Genomic DNA, 20846 nt, shown 5'->3' with positions numbered 1-20846 from the left:
ACTTCAAAAACAACTTATTAGAACTTAACAATAGATGAAGCGAGGAAAGTTTCAAGATGAGTCGAGAGATCAAATGTCCAAATTGATGAACATGTTGACTATTGTGATCTATGGGGAAAGGTCGTTAGATGATCCCATTGTGGAAAAAGGAGATAAGACTTTGAATGAGGGTCTAAATGATGGTTATAAGGCCAAAGTGACATCAGCCGATGAAAATGATACCATTGATGTGTAAGGAAGCTCATGTTAACTTTAAAAATTATATGCATTCCTAAAAGACAATAGTAAAATGATTATGTGTGAGAGGATAACGAAAGATGAGGGTAATCATGTGAGGGATCAGTTTCAATCGAAAAAAGGGGCATACAAGAAATTCAAATATCCTAATTTATATTCAAATTTGCTAGAATTTCTCCTCAAGAATCTATTTTATCTTTAAATCCACCAAAGTCCACATTTATCGACATCTAGGTTAGCGGGGTACCAAAGACTCATATGGATATCACCTCGGTATGTTTAGTCAGTACAAGAAGTAGTGTATGTCCATAAGATTAAAGGTTAAATAGCTCATTTTAGATGGGTTATTGTGCTTTGAAAATGGAAAACCTAAGCTCTCTGGAAGTTTAAAATTTACCAATGATCCTGAGAATAGAGGACCGAGGTCAAGCACCTGCAGTCTGATGATTTGATAGACCATAAACTATGATTCAGGAAACGAAGCTGCAATATCAATATCCTTCATCTCAAACTACCCCTTCACCAAGTTCTCTATCGAGGCATGATAAGGAAAAAATGAAATTAAAAAATCCTTCATTTGATTCTTCATTACTTTGTAGTGAGACATATTCTAAGTTACTCAAAGCTCAATTGATTATAACACGTATTGTTAAACCTCCAATGCCCTTATATCCAAGGTGGTACAATAAGAACTTTTATTGTGAGTATCATGTTGGAGTTCAAGGACACTCTATTTTAGTCAGAAATTGGAGTCAAGTCCTTCTAGATCATGGAGTTATAGAGTTTAGTTACAACAATCACTCTATTTTAGTTAGAAAATTGGAAATCAACCATTAGGTTGAAACTGACATAGTCAAGACGAGAGAAGAGTCGACAAAAAATAACATGGAAGAAGAGAAGAAGAAGAAGAAGAAGAGTAAAGATCGAAGCCATAAGGGTAAAGGAGAGGTAGTCCAAGACTGACCCATACTTCTAATAATGAATTAGATGAAAGTAACCAACAAAATAGCTCAAACATCCATATCATATTTCTTAAAGGGTAAAGTATCAGATCCAGTGCAGTTGAGCACCCAAATTTTTTATTGAAGTTGATTTTGAAGCCCGAGACATTAGCCAACTTGCAACAAATTTTCAAGCACCCCACCTGGCCGCTTTTTCTCTTTTCTCCCTATTCTTTTTTTTCATTTTCATTTTCGGCCGAGAGATCTTAAATCTCTTCGGTCATTGTTCGGTCGACGCCAATGAGGGTCGATTAGCTTCTCGTTTATCTACCTAATCGTCACTCCTTGGATACCTTAAATAGCCCAAAACCTAAAACCCATTTGAAGTTTCTCAAACATGAAAAAAGAAAACTAACTTTTAGATGTTGTGATCCAGATGACATCGTGGTTGGAGTTCAAAGGGTGTCTTGTTTTCCCTATCTTTTTCTCTTTTTTCGTTCTCAGCTTCTATTTGCTCTATTTTTCTTTCGAATGGTTTGTTTTCTTTTTTTCGAAACTGCCAACCCCAAAAAAGTTCCAAAGGCTCCGACTTTATACTACTCTTGGTCTTGCATGCTGTTTATTAAGCTTTGTCTTGTGATTTCTGATGGAATATGGTGTAATGCCCTATTTTGCTAACTGGTTGCTCTTTAGATCTGACTGATTTGTTCATTTACGAGTAAATTTTTTTTACTATTTTTTTAGTTTTCTTTATTTTTAAAAAAATTTACGCATGTTGTTGATGTGATGAGATGATGGCGGTCGGCAGAGCAGAACAGGCAGTCAGGAGTGGCAGAGGCAGGCGTGTCAGTGGTGACGACAGACGTGGCAGTACTCACGGTAGATGTGGTAGTGTAACAGGGCCTGGCGGCAACGACTGAGCACCCTAGGGTCATGATGAAAACCTTTGGTCTCCATCTCATCTAGGTCGTTCAATCAAGGGCAGATCCAACGGCCAGGATCCCTGGCGGCTGTGGTGATGATAGGAAATCCTTTGGCGACTGTCGTTCGATCATCTGGGTTATCCAACCAGGCTCTCGGTCTTGGGTATGATTACTTGTTCTTAGGCCTTTGGGTAATTTTTTTGGGTCGGTCGATTGGGCCGAATTTTGGACCTTCGGGTCATTAACTGGGTCCTGGCCCATTTGTAGTTCATCTTGTATTATCAGGCAATTTTGTAATTTCCAATTGGGCCCTTTGTGTAACCTACAAAATGAAGTAAAAATGAAAGTAAATATTCATTTATAAATATATATAACTAATTATTTACAAATTAATTATGATCACTACAATTAACACATATACCCTGACTAATTGATTAACACAATTAATTTCCACAATTAATAGCACACTTAACAGTCACAATTAATATTCACGGCTAATACCATATTTAATGATGTAATTAATAACACAATTAATAATCCCAATTAATATTCACAATTAACAACATAATTAACTAACATAATTAATAACCCAATTAATAACACAATTAACAGCATAATTAACAAATCAATTAATATTCACAATTAATATGTATTTATTTATATATATATATATATATAGGCCCGAACAAAATATAATGTCTACAAATATCTTGATTTAGTTTAACATCTTAGAATACCCTGAAAGTCTTGGATATATTTTTGTTTGGATTAAGATACATGAAAGTAGTGTGACTAGTGTTTTTCTTGAAAATATTATGATGACATCTCATGAGTTCATTGGTAACAAATGCACTCAACTTGATGCTAGTTACAACGTTTGGTATGATTTGAGCCTATAGAGCAATTCCTTGTATTCTTGCTCATTTTTCTTGTTTTGAATGTGTCGAACTTAGCATTTATACTCTATAACTTGCTTGTGAATACATTTTGAGACAGTAGATTGGATTTGATGCTTTAAAATGATATGGAAACTTAGGATCTACCCATGTTTTTATACCTTTAAAAAATGCATACCCATTTGTTTTACATTAGTTAGAATGTTTGATCCTTTTCCATTTTCTTTGTTTCACTACACTTTAAAACTGAAGTCATTGATTTTATCCTCTTTTTCTACCTTTTATGAGACAAGAGAATAGGTTATTTCACAAATAGTTGGTGCTCAAAAAAGAAGAAGGAAAGAGTTAAAAAAAAGGAAAATGTGAAGAAAATAAAAAATAAAGTTGAAGTTTGTTGGTTGAAAGTTGAAAGTCTTTTGATTGGTTGAGTTTTTTTTGATATTATTTTGTGGATTTGGTTTATGTGCATCTTTTTTCTTAAATGTTATCAAGTCTACATTTTTACCTTTTTACCATACCCTTACCTAAGCCTCGTTACAACCGTATAAGGACCCTTTGATTTTAGCATCATGTTCATATACGGTGGTTGAGATTTGATTCACTTGCAAGCCTATGGTAATATTTTGTTATGTTCTTACTTTGAGAGTTGATTACACCCTAAACAATTTGAGATTTTTGAGTGAATGCATGCAAGGGTGTTAAGTATTGTTGCATTTGAAATTAATGGATTAATGAGATATTTTGACTTTTGCCATAAATATTTGATGTGGACTTGACTTTTTTGGCATTTTGATATGTGAAGCTAGACGATGGAAGGTAAATAGATAACTTAGTTTATTTAATTGAAGTATGCTTGAGGTTAAGCATTGAATAAGAGAATATAAATTTGATAAGTTTTAAATATTGCATATTTTTACTATTATTTAATTCTCATTTGTCACTTGGTTATTATTGATTTATTTATTTTTGGATTTATTTTTGACAGAAGATTCATTAAATAAATTAGCCTAAAACTAGCATACTTCGATGGTCCTATCAACATATTCTAGAAGACGAGAAACATTATCTTGAGTATTGAATTTGGAGTTTACTTAGGATAAGGTTATCTAGAAGATGAAGAAGAATTCAACTAGAACTACAAGTCTTAAATATTTATTGTTATCTTTTGTGATAAGCATATTTAATTTAGGATTTTTAATTTGATTATTATATTTTGTAGGAATTAATTATTTTATTTACAAATAACTCTCGATAGGATTTATAGTTTGATTATTTTATTTTATTATTATATTTTATTTAGGATTTAATTGCTTAGTTCTCTTGGGTTATAACTATCCCTTAGTTTGAAAAACATATTGAAATTTATTTTTCCAAGGTTAATTATTGAAGTACTGATTTTCTTTCATCTCCATTTTCCTATCTTTATTCTTTTTCATTATTCTTTTTCCACAATGCTAAGCATGATCCAATCCATGCTTAGCTAAACTTATAATGTAAAGATTTTTGCAAAGCTCAATTCTAATTGTAAGAATTGAGTCTTGATCTTCATACCTTCATATTGTATTATTCGATTCTTTGAAAACCAGGAGTGCTAATCATTCATTACCTTAAAAGTTACAATACTTTCAACTTAAAAGTGCATTTTGATTTGAAGACCATTTTTTCTTGAAGCTTGGAAGTCGGATTATCCTCATTTTGTGAGTATTAATTATTGATGCGAAGTATGTGCAAGTATACACAATCAAACAAGTAATATAATTATGAGTGAGTATCATCTCCACAAGGATTAGAGGAAATTTATAAGTTTAATCACAACAAAGAAATACTTTATCTATGTATAGTTAGAGTAATGATATGTTCCAATGATAATGCTGAGGTAATGTGAAATGTATGTTGGTGGGGATAGGATGATAGTGTAATGTGGAGATGTCGTTGAAAAAATATATTGTGTTTAGTGCAGTCAAATGAAAAAGTAAATACAAATCAAAATGTAAACACTAGACTTGAATAAAATGACTTGACAATCCTCATACAACAAACTACTATAGGAATGAATGATAGGAGTCACTTAAGAAACTTAAGTCTATCTTCTAAAGATGGTCTTACTTCTGTTGCTTACTTGCCCGACAGAGTTTACTAAAGGTTCCCAATGTTATCTCTAATCAAGGGACTCGAAAGGTTGAGAATGCCATGGTAATACATCTCGGCGTTAGCAGGTGCATGGATCATATTGGTTCAGATCAACAGAATATGTATCGGTAATACCACTCAGCGTCAGCACTAACATCTAACCTCTTGATAGAGCACTACTCCTTTTAGTCGATTGAAATCCTAGCCTTATGTCTAAGGGTGGATTAGGTCTAGTTACTATCTAAAACTCATTGCTTATTCGATCATACTTAGTTTCTCTAGAACGCTAAAGACGAGCTACTTAGTTTCTCTCGAACACTAAGTATTTTCCTAAGGAATGCATACTCTCATAGCTCCTACAACCTTAAGACATTAATCACCATAAGCAAAACAAATAAGAACATAAAGAAAAATAACCACCCATTAAAGAAAAAACTTAAACATCCCTAGTTAACTCCCACCAAATAAAGCGAGTTCATGGTGGGGATCAATATTCCAAGCAACAAGGCTTGAAGATCATTCATTCCATACAACCCAAATATTATAAGTAATAACAATAGCAAAGGGATGGAGGAAAAACCTTCGACGTGTACTGCCAGAGCTCCTCTCGGCCACCACAAACTACCTTAGCTTGCTAGCTCATCTCGGATGTCTAGCTTGCCACTCCCTTTTGCTTGTTAATGGAGGAATGCCACGACAAAAGCCAATGAAAGAAAAAGGAGGAACATTTTTCTTCCAGCCGCCTCTTCACTCTTTTCTCCAAATCAAGTCCCTCAATTTTGTGGCCTTATTTCCTATTTATAGTGGAGAATAAACCTAGGGGTTTGCATCAAAATTCCCATGATACCCCAAGTTTGTTCCCTTCACGTGAGGGGTGGTATAGAGGTGGTAGTAGTCCCTTCTTGGGTGGCTAGCAGTGGTCCCCTCTTAGGAGGTTGGTAGCTGGATGTATATGCAGACAAGTTCGGTAGGCAGATGTGGTAGTTGTTCCCTCCTAGGTTTCTGGCAGTTGAGAACACGTGAAGAAAATGCCAACTAGCTCTTTATAATAATATATTTTTTCTTTTTTTCGCTTCAGTAATGTCGTTTGAGTTGGCATTTGCACTGCTCAGCATTCCCAATATGTCACAGAAATTCTCCTCGCTCATCATTTCTCCCAAATCCTACACATCATCAAATAAAGTACCTTCCCCATAACGCAACACTATTTTCAAAATAAAATAACAACAAAATATATCCACCACATGCAACTATATGCTCCAAAATGCATCTATATGATCCTATATGAACTCTTAGATAGTCAGTAAATTATGTGAAAAGGCCCTAAATATGGCCTTTTTACATAGTTATCACACCCCAAACTTAAGCTATTGCTTGTCCTCGAGCAATGAATAATAGTAAGCAAAATAAAAAAAACCATGGCAAATTCAGGTTTAAGATAGTCATATGGGATAAAATTTCAGCCCTCAGAAAAGTTAGCTTCAACATGCTAGACTAATTTGAGAAATCAAGTACTGTCCCCTAGGGAAAAATCCTTTGGTGTGTGTGTGATTGTATCAAGTCCATGATTAAAAATCTAGAAAACTTATGAGCAAGTTCTCTTGTTTTGCCACGGCATTTACAAGTTTACTCCCACATTGTTTCCTTCTTATTCTTTAACACTACTATTATGGGAGTCAGCTCATCACACCTACCATTCTAGACTTGACAATGAGGTGGAGCAAACACTCCATTCTCTAGCCTAATGGGCAGAGTCATCCTGTGACTACTTTTATTCACTCATATGATGCGACTTCCATTTATTTAAATGATGTATCAAGGCAATGTCATGGTATAGCGAAGTGTCCCTATATAGTTATGTTGAAACATTTATTCACAATTTCATTTTTTTAACATTTTTCATTTCAATTTTTTTAAGGAACATGTGGGGTTTTCATTATTCAGTGACATTGTCAAAATTTTATGCCTAGACATGAAATAGTTCTGTTATAAAATAATTTTAAGTTACTTAAGAATGAAAAAAAAGAATCGTGTATAAAAAAATTACAAAGAAGCAAGTCCTCAATTTATTCCAAGGAACTAACTCGAGCACTTATTAATGCCATGGTATATTCATTCTACTAATAGTATCATGAAATGACTTAAGAACCTTACCTCCCCCAAATATAAGAGAAGCATTATCCTCAATACTAAATAAAAAGTAAGTAAAAACTAGACTACATGCTATGTCATACAATGCAATGCAAGCTACCTTGACTATTTATTGTAGTGTTTGGGTTGTCGTGCGATGCGGACGCTTGCGTAATGGGGTGGGGTTGGAGTGTTCAAAGTTCATTGGTGGTACAATAGAGAGTCCTAAGGTCTTCTGACATCGGGGTTAATTGAGGTTCCTCACATTTAGACATATTTTTCAAACAACATCGACTCTTATGCAAAGGCAATTGTTGCAGCATATCTAATTCTACTGCATCGTGGTGCTTTGTGGGCTGTCGTGGATTGGTTTAACATCTTTTGGCTCATCCTCATTATATGGCTGTTGAGAATTTGTTGATGTTGTGGCATTCGCATATGTTCGTAAAAGTGCATCAAGAGCTACATGCAGATAGAGCTCCATAAAGGATGTTTCCACATCGTCATCTCGTCGGTTGATACAGGCAAAGAAGGTCATCAGGTTGCTGGTCCGATTCACCACTTGGTCCTGGGTCTGTTTGGCCAAAAGTGTTACAATTTGCGTGGCATTTGTGCAGATGGGTGGATATCATCAACAATGTCATCATTTGTGCCAACACCAATTGAGTATTATTTCTATGTGGGTGCAGCTACTGTAGGGGGTTTACCCTTGTCCAAATGTTTGGGAGTCTATTCTTTTAAAAACATCTTGTATTGTTATGGCAGTTTTTTCACGTTCGATCGGAGCACCAGTATAGACCAAAATGCCCCCACACATACAATAGTTCCACCTTCAAAATATTTTTCCCTGGCATTTCGTGTCTTTAACATCTGAATTGTAGGACCTTCGTAGTAGTCATCTCTTATTCAAAGTGCTCTCCATATGGAGATGAATGGTAATAGAATAAAATCTCTTTTCGCTCCTCTTTGATGTGATAAATTGTAATCATTTGGATAACAAATTCTTTGAAGAGGTCGGCGTCATCCCTATAATAGTATCCACAATCAATTATAACATTGTTCTTACCTAGGCTATTCACATAAAGAAACAAAACACCACTAACTAGAAAATTGACAATGTCAGCATACCACAAACTTATCGCGGCAAATAATAATTTATCGTTAGGGAATTTTTCCATAATCTCCATTTGATTCCTTAATTCTTTCAAATTTTCTAGCCTATACAGATGAGCAGTCACTTGGGGTTTAGGATTAGTAAATTGAATGAAATCCAAAGTTTCAAATTTTGTACCTGATCTAGATGTGAGTAAGCTAGATTGACTCATGTCCTTTGGAATATACTCTAGCTCGTATTCATCTTCTTCTTCAAGCTTCAAGTGATTATAAGTGCATAAAAATTTGTTACGGTAAAATTATATCGTTTTCTGTTGGTCATCAACTCCTGCTGATAGGGGCACTTCTTGTGTTGTGGTAAAAAATTTCTTGTCTTCATTGGTTGCACTCATCAAACCCTCATCCTTGTTTTCCATCAAATATGAATCTTCTTGCATCTTCAGATCTTCGTGCACAATTTCATAACTTGGTTCTCCAATTGTCTTCACCACAAACTTATCATCTTTGTAGAATCTGGTGCCACTCCTTAAGGTGAATGTACCGCAATGTCCATGTCTTAGGCCTTAGTGATTTCAGTATCACTACATAGACTTCCCTATGGGCGAGAATGTAATGTCATGGCAATTTTGTCAACTTGACCCTCCAAGGCCCTCAAAGATGAGCTTTTGAAGCAAATCTCCTTAACTGTGTAATAAGGCTCATTTGTTTTTTATGGATGTAGCATGGTCTTGCAGCATAGTCTTCATGGTTGCTATAAAATCTTAAATTGTGGCCTCCAAAGAACATGTGTTGGATAAAGATAGTACTCCCTTGTAAGAATTATAATATGGCATATTCATTTGAAAATCTTGGGAATCATTGAAATTCTACTGCCTAGCGGCTGACTAGCATTGCTGGTTCCTTGATTTCCCCATGAGAAATTTAGATGCTGATGTCATACAGGATTATATGTGTTAGAATAGGGGTTGTTGTTACCTTGATTATAGTTCCCTACATAGTTGATGGACTCTTGATTGGTTGGGCATTCGATCTCATGGTGATTGTCATGGCATAATAGACATGCTGAGTTGGTTGCCTTCACTTCTTTCATCTCACTTGATCATTGCAAATTCTTCAACATACTCGTAATGGAAACAAGTTGGGCGGACAAAGAATCCTTAGTATCCAACTAGACTGCCCCATGCGTTTTTTTCCCAGTTCTAAGTCTTGTAGATGGGAATTGATAATCATTGTTGGTAATCCTATCTAGAATGTCAAATTCCTCTATAGGTAATTTATTGAGCAATGTCCCATTTACCGAGGCATCTAGTATCATCCTCGTGAGTGCATTTACTCCATTATATAACATTACCACTTGAGTTTAATCTTGAAAATCAAGATTACAGCATTTGCGAAGCAAACATTTTTATCAGTCCCAGCTCTTATACACAGACTCTTCATCGCCTTGGCAAAATGATGCTATAACATTCCTAAGATGGTTATTCATATTAGGTGGATTATACCATAGAAAATATTGTTTGCACAAATCTACCCAGGACCATATCGAGCTACAAGGTACTCCATTAAGCCATGCCCTGGTGTGATATTTCAAAGAATATGGAAATAACTTCAATTTAAGTACATCATCATGTACACCTTGTTGTCGAAAGGAGTCTTAAACCTCCAAAAATGCTCGAACATATTTCCTTGCATCCTCGTGAAGAGTACCACCAAACTATCCAATCAAGTCCAACATGTCGAACATAACCGGTTTCAACTTGAAGTAGGTTGTTTGAATCTTGGGCGCCACAATTCCAGGATTTAGGTTGTCCAAGATAGAGTTTAAGTAATCTCAAATAAAACGAGGCCTTGATGCATTCCCAGCATTTGAAATTGCCTCGTCATTCTGACCTTCCTCTTGACCAGTTCCTTGATTTCCAATTTCATACATGTTTCCTTGAGAACTTAAAATAAAAACCTGAAAAAAGAAGAAAATAAAAACTAAAACTATACAAAAAAAATATACAAGTAAAAATAAAAATGCTATGACAAAACTAATTAACTTCCCCGTTGCCAATCCCCATCAACATAGCTAAAAACTTGTCAACATTTTGTGAGTACTAAATATGGACGGAAGTATGTGCAAGTATACACAATAGAACAATTAATACAATGATGAGTGAGTATCATCTCCACAGGGATTGGAGGAAATTTGTAAGTTTAATCACAACAAAGAACTACTTTATCTAATTATAGTTAGTGTGTTGGTATGTACCAATAAGAATGTTGAGGCAATGTGAAATGTATGTTGGTGGGGATAGGATGATAGTCTAAAGTGGAGATGTCGTGATAAATTAGATTGTGTTTAGTGAAATGAAAATGTAAAGGCAAAACAAATTGTAAACACTGGACTTGAATAAAATGACTTGGCAATCCTCACACGACAAACTACCATAGGAATGAATGATAGGAGTCACTTAGGAAGCTTATGTCTATCTTCTCATGATGGTCTTACTTCTATGTCTTACTTGCACGACAGAGTTTACTAAAGGTGCCCTATGCTATCTATAGTCAAGGCACTCGATAGGTTGAGAATGCCATGGCAATACCTCTCGGCGTTAGCAGGTGCAGGGATCGTATTGGTTCAGATCAATATAATATGTCACGATAATACCACTCAGCGTCAACACTAACATGTAGCATCTCGACTGAGCATTACTCCTTTTAGGCGATTGAAATCCTAACCTTATGTCTAAGGGTAGATTAGGTCTAGTTACTTTCTAAAACCCATTGTTCATGTCGATCCTCCTTAGTTTCTCTCGAACACTAAAGATGAGCTACTTATTCTCTCTCGAACACTAAGTATTTTCCTAAGGAATGGCTACGCTCATAACTCCTACAACCTTAAGACATTAAGCAACATAAGTAAAACAAATAAGAACATAAAGAAAAACAACCTCAATTAAAGAAAAAACTAAAAAATCCATAGTGAACTCCCACCAAATAAATCTAGTTCATGGTGGGGTTCGAATATTTTAAGCAACAAGGCATGAAGATCATTCATTCCAAACAACCTAAATATGATAAGTGATAACAACAACATGATAGAGGAAAAGCCTTCTATGTGCACTGCCGGAGCTCCCCTAGGCCACCACGAACTGCCTTAGCATTCTAGCCCCTCTCAGATGTCTAGCTTACCACTCCCTCTAGCTTGTTAATGGAGGAATGTCATGGAAAAAGTGAATGATGAAAAAAAGAGGAATATTTTTCTTCCAGCCGCCTCTTCACTATCTTCTCCAAATTAAGTCCCTCAATTTTGTGGCCTCATTTTCTATTTATAATGGAGAATAAACCTAGATGATTGTGTCAAAATTCCCATGATACCCCCAAGTTTCTTCATTTCATATGAGGGGTGGTATAGAGATGGTAGTGCTCCCCTCCTATGTGGCTGGCAGTGATCCCTTCTTGGGAGGCTGGAAGCTAGGCGTACATGCAAACAAGGTTGGCAGGCAGAGGTGGAAGTTGTCCCATCATAGTTGTCTAGCAGTTGAGAACACGTGAAGACAAGGACAACTTGCTCTTTATAAAATATCTTATTTTCTCTTTTTCGCTTCAGAAATGTCATTCGAGTTGGTATTTTCATTCTGCTCAGCATTCCCAACATGTCACGGTAATTCTCCTCGCTCATCGTTGCTCCCAAATCATGTACATTGTCAAACAAAGCACCTTGCCTATAACGCATCACCATTTATTAAATAAAATGCCACGACAAAATATATCCACCACATGCAACTATATGCTCCTAAATGCATCTATATGATCCTATATGAGCTCTTAGATAGTGAAGAACTTAAGTTAAAAGGCCCTAAATATAGCCTTTTTACAGAGTTATCACATATCTATAACACCCTGAAATCCTAGTCTAGGAGAATTAAACTATTTTTTATCTAAAAATGAAAACCGAATTTAATTGAATTACATAGTATAAATTAAAATGCTTAAGAAAAAGAATCAAGTTGAATTGAAATTTTAATTAATTACATTAAAAGATGACCTAATCGAATTGTTTAGGGTAATTATTGAGTTGAATTAAAACTAGGATTAATTCAATTAAACCAAATTTCCTATGGATTGAATTGAATTAAAACTTAATTAAGAAGTTTAAATAATTGATTTGATCAAATTAAAGTAACCTAATTTCAATTAAATAAAAAAAACATTAAAATTGAATATAATTAAGGACCTAATTGAAAGGAGTGAAAGAGTAATGTCCAAATTATGGTGATCACGTAGAAATTAGATACAAATGTTATAATTGCATGCTAAATTTCTAAATTCCTACAATTGCCCTTGAATATTTGATCTTAAGCATTAAGGGAGGCGAATTAGGATATTTATATCTTAATCAAAGATGAAGTAATACCACCTTCAACAAATTCATTTGGTAATCGGCCAAAGAAGAAAAAAATGAGAAAATTTAGAGAAAGCAAAGAGGAGTTTTGGCCATACATGTTCAATTGCAAGCTTAATTTCAATATTGGATTAGCCAGGAAAAAATAATCTAGTATCCATGTGTCGTAACTATTTTTCGGTTGGGCCCCGAATTAGACTTCGACTTGAAATAATTGGGTTAGGAGTCACCACCGATAATTTATTTTATGAAAAATGGGTTGATCGGATACCTTATTTCTTACCTGATCTGCGTTGTACCAAAGATGTGACAAATTCGGAAGTAGGTTACAGTCAAGGAAGGGTTAGCACCCTTGAACTGCCCTTTCGGTACTATGTAATTTCCAATTGTCTTTAATTAAGAAAATTGAAAGTTTAACTTGAAAGGTAAAATAACTATCCCAAATACTTACCCTTGACAGTTTTAAAAGTGTACCCTTTAGGAAGTTAAGAAACATGTTAGATAAAAATGTAGTAAAAATGAATAAAATAATAAAGGTGAAATAAAAATAAATGCAATAAAGTAGAGAAAATAAAATAGATAAAGAAGATGTAAGCAAGATAAATAAAATAAAATAAAGAGGAACAAAAACAAATATATAAATATATATATAAATAAAATACATAAAATAAAGAAGATAAAAATAATAACAATACAAAAATAAAAATAAAAATAAAAGATAAAAAAATAAAAGATAAAATGAAATATATAAAATAATAAATATATAAAACATATAATTATAGTAATAAAAATATATATAAAAAATAATGATATATGAAAAATAATTAAAAGTATATATATATATATATAACGATAGAATATAGAAAATAAAAAAATAAAAAAAATAGCCAAATGAAGATAATTATATATATATATATATATATATATATATATAATAAGAATAATAAAAAAATATGCATGTAACAACAAAGGACTATTATAAAAGAAAGCTAAAATTGGGGCCAAATTTGAAAGACAATTAACGTTGATATTGCACATTAGGGGGCGAAATGAATGTTTTAACTTTAAGCTTTTCTTCTCTATTTTTCGAAAATCCAAATAATTTTCTAAGATCGGGCCTCGGGATTACTAGATCTACAAGATAGATCTTTAAAAAAAACTTCTCGTTCATCGGCCAAAAATGATTTTATTTGGGTTTGACTTGAGCAAAAATAATGGATAAACATACATGTAAAGTTTTAAAGCGATAAAGGTACAAGCTTTTACCTTTTCTACTTATTTTCCTCTTCGAGAATCATGTTTTTTGCTTCGATTTGCTAGTAATTTCTGCTGTTTATTTCGTATCGTGTCTTACAAATAGGGAGGATTACATGTATTTATAGTGAAAAAAACTAACTAACAATAGAATCCTAATGCAACTAGACTCCTTGCTCGGTTGTTGTACGTTTGTTGGTGTGGTTGTTGCTTTAAAAGATATGGTGGCGGAAGAGTCCTCTTAGGAGAGGAACTCTTGCTAGCTCTATCATTTAAGAAAATTGGTGTCTACAGCTGCCCCTCTTTGTCCTTTTTCGTGGAACGAAAAATAGGACAAAGATAAAAAGACACAAATTTTCGTTTAATGGAGTTGAAGAATAATTCCCTGTCGAATTGAGTTGCGGATGGCTCCTCCGTCACCAAGTCAAGTCAATCTTGAAATGATTTGAATCAGAATGTGGCTTCTCGTTGTAGTTCACTTTGGTCTTCTTCTCGATTTAAAGACCTTGGCTAAAAATTCGACTAGAAAGTAATCTCTTGACTCCACAATGTGGTTGATATGCCCTCGAGCTGAATGAAATCGAACTCGAAAAGTCTTCGCTGACAGATAGTTTTTCTCGACTTAAGCTATGCTAACGGAAAAAAGGTTTCTTGTTATTAAGGCACGGCTAACCCAGATCTTCTCGGCTTGAAAACCACGATTGCAGCCGGACAATAGTGTGATTGAGGTGTTATCGAGCTGAATGGAATTAAACTCGATAATTTTATTGACAGATAGCCCTTCTTTCCTTAAGCTATGCTGTAAATTATGTGCCTTGGAGCTAAGCGTAGTCGAACTCGAAGGTCTTTGTTGACAGATAACCCTTCTTTGAGTTGGATATCCTTCTTCATGAAGTTGAAATCCAATCTAGAGATGGATGCTGCTTGTGTGCACGATTCCCTTCGTCGTGAAGTTGAAACCGCGAGTGACACCTTCGTCGTGAAGTTGAGCCTGGTAATTGGATATCCTTCATCGTGAAGTTGAAATCCAAGTAGGCAGTATTGTTCCAAGTCCAATATCCTCCTTCGTGAAGTTGAAATTGGCTCTGGAAATTGTTTGTTGACAGTCAGTCGCCCCTTCGCTGTGAAGTTGAGCTGTGTTGTCTCGAGTTCAATATCCTTTGCTGTGAAGTTGAAATTGACTCTGAATGAAACTGAAAAGTTATTTGTTGATAATCAGTCGCCCCTTCGTTGTGAAGTTGAGCTTGTGTTGTCTTGAGTCCAATATCCCTCGCTGTGAAGTTGAAATTGGCTTTGAAACTAGGAAGCCCCTTCGTCGTGAAGTTGAGCCTCAAATGGCACGATATCCTCCATCGTGGAGTTGAAATCGTGGATGTGTGGGTATGATATCCTCTATTGTGGAGATGAAATCGTGGATGACCCCTTCGTCATGAAGTTGAGCCATGACTTGGATATCATTCGTCATGAAGTTGAGCCATGACTTGGATATCCTTCATCGTGAAGTTGAAATCCAAGTATTGCATGTTGCAGGTGGACACGATTCCCTTCTCCGTGAGGTCTAAACCGTGGATGTCCCTTTTATTGTGAAGCTTGGCTTTGAGCAAGGTATCCTCTGTTACGAGGTTGAAATCTAATCTCGAACTAATTGTGTCTCTTCGAGTTCAATATCCTTCACTACGAAGTTGATATTGACTCTAGCTAAGACCTGTCTGGAATTTTTGATTCTAGAATCTTGAAGTTTCGATCCCTGATCTTGAATTCTTTAAATGTTCAAATCTGATGTTTGTTTTTTATCCTTGATCTGGGAAATGCTTCTCGACCATCTCAAGTATATGCATGAGCCTTGATCGGCTTCCGAGTACATGTACTTTTCATTGAATCTTTGTACAGTAATATGCAAATATCTTTTGCATAAGTAAATAAATAATTAAGCTTAAGCTCAATCAAAGATGCTCAAAAGGAATTGGTTTGGAGAAAAAATATTGTCTTTCATTCATGAGGAAAAAAAAGAACAAATAACACATGGCAAATATTCTGGAAGATGAAAACATGATGAGGTGTAAATGAATGTCTTAGATTTCAATAATATGGGTACTTCTGAGCTGAAAAGTCGTTAGGTGACCTTGAATACAGCCTTTACCAAAGGATCTTTGAGAGTGCGACAACATTCAGGAGAGTGCAACCTTTCTCCGACTCGTTGAGTCTGTGGAAAATTCAGATGTCGGGGAGTTTCTACTGTCTGGATTTCTTGAATTATCCAAATCTCCTTTTCGGGTTTTCAACTTGGACCCATCCTTGGTTGCAAGACGCCCTTTGCGGGTTTTCATCTTGAACCTACCTTATTTTTTGTTCTTTTTTCTCTTTTTTCTCTTTTTTCAATTTAGGGCGCCCTTTCGGGTTTTCACCCTAAACGTTTTTCATTTTTGTTTTTTTTTTTTTTACTTTGGACGCCCTTTTGGGTTTTCATCCTAAGCAAAGTATTTCTTGACGACATCTGAATTGATAGGATGTGGCATTTCGGGTCCGTCTATTTTAGCCAGGACAAGGGCTCTTTCGGAGAAGGCCTTTTTCACGACATAAGGTCCTTTCCAATTTGGTGTCCATTTTCCTCGGAAATCTTTTTGGACTGGAAAAATTCTCTTTAGTACCAGATCTCCTTCATGGAATATTCTCGGGCGTACCTTCTTGTCATGTGCTTGAATCATTCGTTTCTGATAGATTTGACCATGGCGAATGGCTTTTAGTCTCTTTTCATCTATTAGATTAAGCTGGTCATATATGGATTGTACCCATTCTACGTCATCCAATTTAACTTCTTTCAAGACCCGTAATGACGGAATTTCTACTTCAATGGGAAGCATTGCTTCAATTCCATAAGCTAATGAAAATGGAGTTGCCTCATTCGAGGTTCGTACTAAGGTTCGGTAAGCGAACAAAGCGAAAGGTAACTTCTCATGCCAGTCTTTGTAGGTCTCGGTCGTTTTCTCCACTATATTTTTGATGTTTTTGTTTGCTGCTTCTACTGCGCCATTCATCTTTAGTCTGTAGGTAGTAGAATCGTGATTCTTTATGTTGAATTGCTCACAAGTAGCTTTCATAATTTTATTGTTCAAGTTTGTAGCATTTTCGGTAATGATCCTTTCAGGTAAACCATACCGACATATGATCTCTTTTTTCAAAAACTTGCAAATAACGGATTGAGTGATACTGACATAGGAAGCAACCTCTACCCACTTGGTGAAATAATCGATGGCTACAAGGATGAAACGATGACCATTCGAAGCCTTCGGATGGATTTGCCCAATAACATCCATGCCCCACATAGAGAAAGGCCATGGTGACATCATGACATGATGTATATGAGGTGGAACATTTATTTTATCTCCGTAAACCTGACATTTATGACATCTTCTAGCACAGTTGATGCAATCACTTTCCAGTGTGGACCAGAAATATCCGTATCTAATTATTTGTCTCAACATCATATGACCATTTGCAAGTGCTCCACAAACTCCGCCATGTACTTATTCCATTATCATTTTTGCCTCTTCAGTATCGATGCACCTTAACAGAACTTGATTATGACTTTTCTTGTACAAGACCTCCATATTAAGGATGTATCCAGCTGACATCCTTCTAATGTTTCTTTTATCAGTTTCAATGGCTTCCTCTGGATAACTTCGATGCTTGATATACTGCAAAATGTCGTAGTACCAAGGCTTAGTGCCTTTTACTTCTTCAATCTAGTAACAATGAGCCAGGTACTCATACGACTGCATGTCAATTGGCATCATTTCAGACTCCCCGCCAACTTTGAATGCGACTGCCAAGGTAGCCAAAGCGTCAACCATTTGATTCTCTTTTCTTGGCACATAGTGGAAAGTGACTTCATCGAACTCTTCGAGCAGATCCAGCATTAGCTTTCGGTATTCCATCAGTTTTGTATCTTTGGTTTTCCATTCTCCACGGAGCTGATAGATTACTAATGTTGAATCTCCGTATATCCGCAATGTCTTTACATTTTACCCCAGTGCAGCTTGAATTCCCAAGACACAGGCCTCATATTCTGCCATGTTATTGGTACAATCGAAGTTCAGTCTGCTGGTATATGGGTAGTGACTCCTTCCTGGAGAGATCAATATTGCCCCGATACCATGTTTTAATGCATTTGGCGCCCCATCGAAATACATTCTCCAGGAATTGTCTGTTGAAGTACTTGTTTCTTCTAGGGATAAAGCCATCAAGTCTTGGTCTGGGAAATCAAAGTCTAACGGCTCATAATTCTTATCGGTTCTGCTTGCCAAGAAATCTGATATGTCACTTCCTTTTATGGCCTTCTGGCTCACGTATTCGATGTCAAATTCAGACAATAACATTTTCCATCGGGCTAACCTTCTAGATAGAGCAGGCACACCTATCATGTATTTTAGTGGATCCAGCTTGGAAATCAGCCAAGTGGTATGATACAACATATATTGTCGGAGTCTTTTTGTAGCCCAAACTAAAGAACAATAAACCTTCTCAATAAGAGGATACCTGATCTCGCAATCAATTAACTTTTTGCTTAAATAGTATATGGCTCTTTCCTTTCTTCCAGATTTGTCATGTTGACCCAGGACACACCCCATTGAGTTCTCGAATATGGATAGATACAAGAAAAGAGGTTACCTGGGATGAGGGACATTAAGATGGGAGTATGAGACAAGTACTCTTTTGCCTTCTTGAATGCAATCTGACAGTTTTCATTCAATGCTCCAGGGTTGTTGTTTCGGAGAAGGTGAAAGATTGGATCACACTTATCGGTTAACTGAGATATGAACCGAGCTATGTAATTCAATCTGCCTAGAAAACCTTGGACCTGTTTTTGTGTTCGAGGTACAGGTAGATTCTGGATAGCCTTAACTTTGTCGGGATCAAACTCAATGCCTTTTCTACTGACCACGAAGCCTAACAGTTTTCCGGACGTTACCCCTAAAGTACACTTGCTAGGGTTTAGTCGTAGCTGGAACTTCCTCAATATCTGGAAGAGCTTTCTCAAATGCTCGACATGTTCATTTTCGGTCTGTGCTTTGACAATCATGTCGTCGACAAAAACCTTGAATTCTTTATGCATCATGTCATGGAACAGGGTCACTATGGCTCTTTGGTATGTTGCCCCAGCGTTCTTTAATTAGAAAGGCATCACTTTGTAACAGAAAGTTCCCCACATTGTGACGAAAGTGGTCTTCTCCATGTCTTCAGGGTGCATCTTGATCTGATTGTACCCCGAGAATCCATCCATGAATGAAAAGTAGTTGTTCCTGGCTGTATTGTCCACCAGAGTGTCTATGTGTGGTAGAGGAAAGTTGTCATTGGGACTTTCCTTGTTAAGGTCCCGGTAATCGACACACATGCGTACTTTCCCGTCCTTCTTCGGTACATGAACTATGTTGGCCACCCACTTCGGATATTTGGCCACTTGAAGAAGACCGGCATCAAAATTTTTATTGACTTCTTCCTTGATCTTAAGGAGCATTTCTAGTCGCATCCTTCTCAGTTTCTGCTGCACTAGTTTACATTCTGGTTTGATAGGCAATTTGTGGACTACCATATCTGTGTTTAATCCCGGCAAGTCTTGATATGACCAAGCAAACACCTCTCTATACTCCTAAAGTAAGACTATTAGGTTGTGTCTTGCTTCTGTCGAAAGAGTTGTGCTGATTTTAACCTCCTTTCGGTCTTCCTCAGTGCCCAGATTCAAGATTTTGATTATCTCTTTATGGGGCAATATTTGTTTATCTTCTCTTTCTACTATTCTCAACAATTCGGTAGGCAAGTTACATTCCTCTTCAGTGTCGCATTCATCAAATTCCCCGAGATAAATAGCTGATTCAAAATCCACCTCTGGATCAGAATCATTAGTGCCTACATTATTGTTATCTGGGGATCTGAAAGAAGGGAAAATATGCATGTGTGAGAGGAAAATATCCCACACGAAATAATCAAGAATTGAATTCGAGAGAAAGGAAATGAAGTACCGAAATGAAGAAGACAGACAATGAATTCAAAAGGAAATAAAGGAAAATTTGTTTTCCATGGGAAGAGAAAAATGCATCTTTTATTGAACTTAAACCAAATGTTTATTCGCCCTTACAAAAGATTACCTATTACACCGGGTATAGGCAAAAGGGGATAGTTTGAATATTACTCTGAAAGACTCTTGTAAACCACAGGTAGTTCTTCGACCGACCAACTGCTAGGAACGAACCTAGATGGCAGAGGGTATATCCCAGATTCATCTTCGCTATCAGCATTTCCAATGGTCACGGCATTGATGCTGAAATCTTAAAAATTTGCTTCTAAGTCTGATAAGGTGGTCTCCAATACATAACCACCTGACTTGAATGTGTGGCAAAGAGGCGGGAATGTCATGGGTTCCCATTGAAGTTCACTTCCAGTCAACCTGGCTAGTCTTCTTTCTCGGTTCTTCTGAACTTCTTTTCTCTTCTCATGGTAACTGGGCTGAAAGCCGAGCCCAAACCAGTCTAGCTTTGAAATAGGAAGGACTGGATCAATTCTTTCTTGCAGAAACTTCCCAAACCCTTTTCTAGTCTTGGCACCTCATCCCAAAATTTGCATGATCTCCATCCTGGTACACTTGGAAAGCAAGGGTCCAGGAATCATTAATCTTTTTTCCACAAAGGTGGCATTCACAATTTCCAAGGAACGGAATGAACATTCCACTGCTTCTTCATATACTTCGATGTATGGGGCCTCTGTGGTCACACTTGCCACAATATCTTCCTTAGTATTGATAATTACTAAGGCCCCGTTAATAACAAATTTAACCTTT

Source organism: Hibiscus syriacus, unplaced genomic scaffold (assembly GCF_006381635.1).
Source record: "Hibiscus syriacus cultivar Baekdansim isolate YM2019G1 unplaced genomic scaffold, ASM638163v2 tig00110943_pilon, whole genome shotgun sequence".
NCBI classification, from domain to species: domain Eukaryota; kingdom Viridiplantae; phylum Streptophyta; class Magnoliopsida; order Malvales; family Malvaceae; genus Hibiscus; species Hibiscus syriacus.
Note: the sequence above shows the minus strand (reverse complement) of the source record.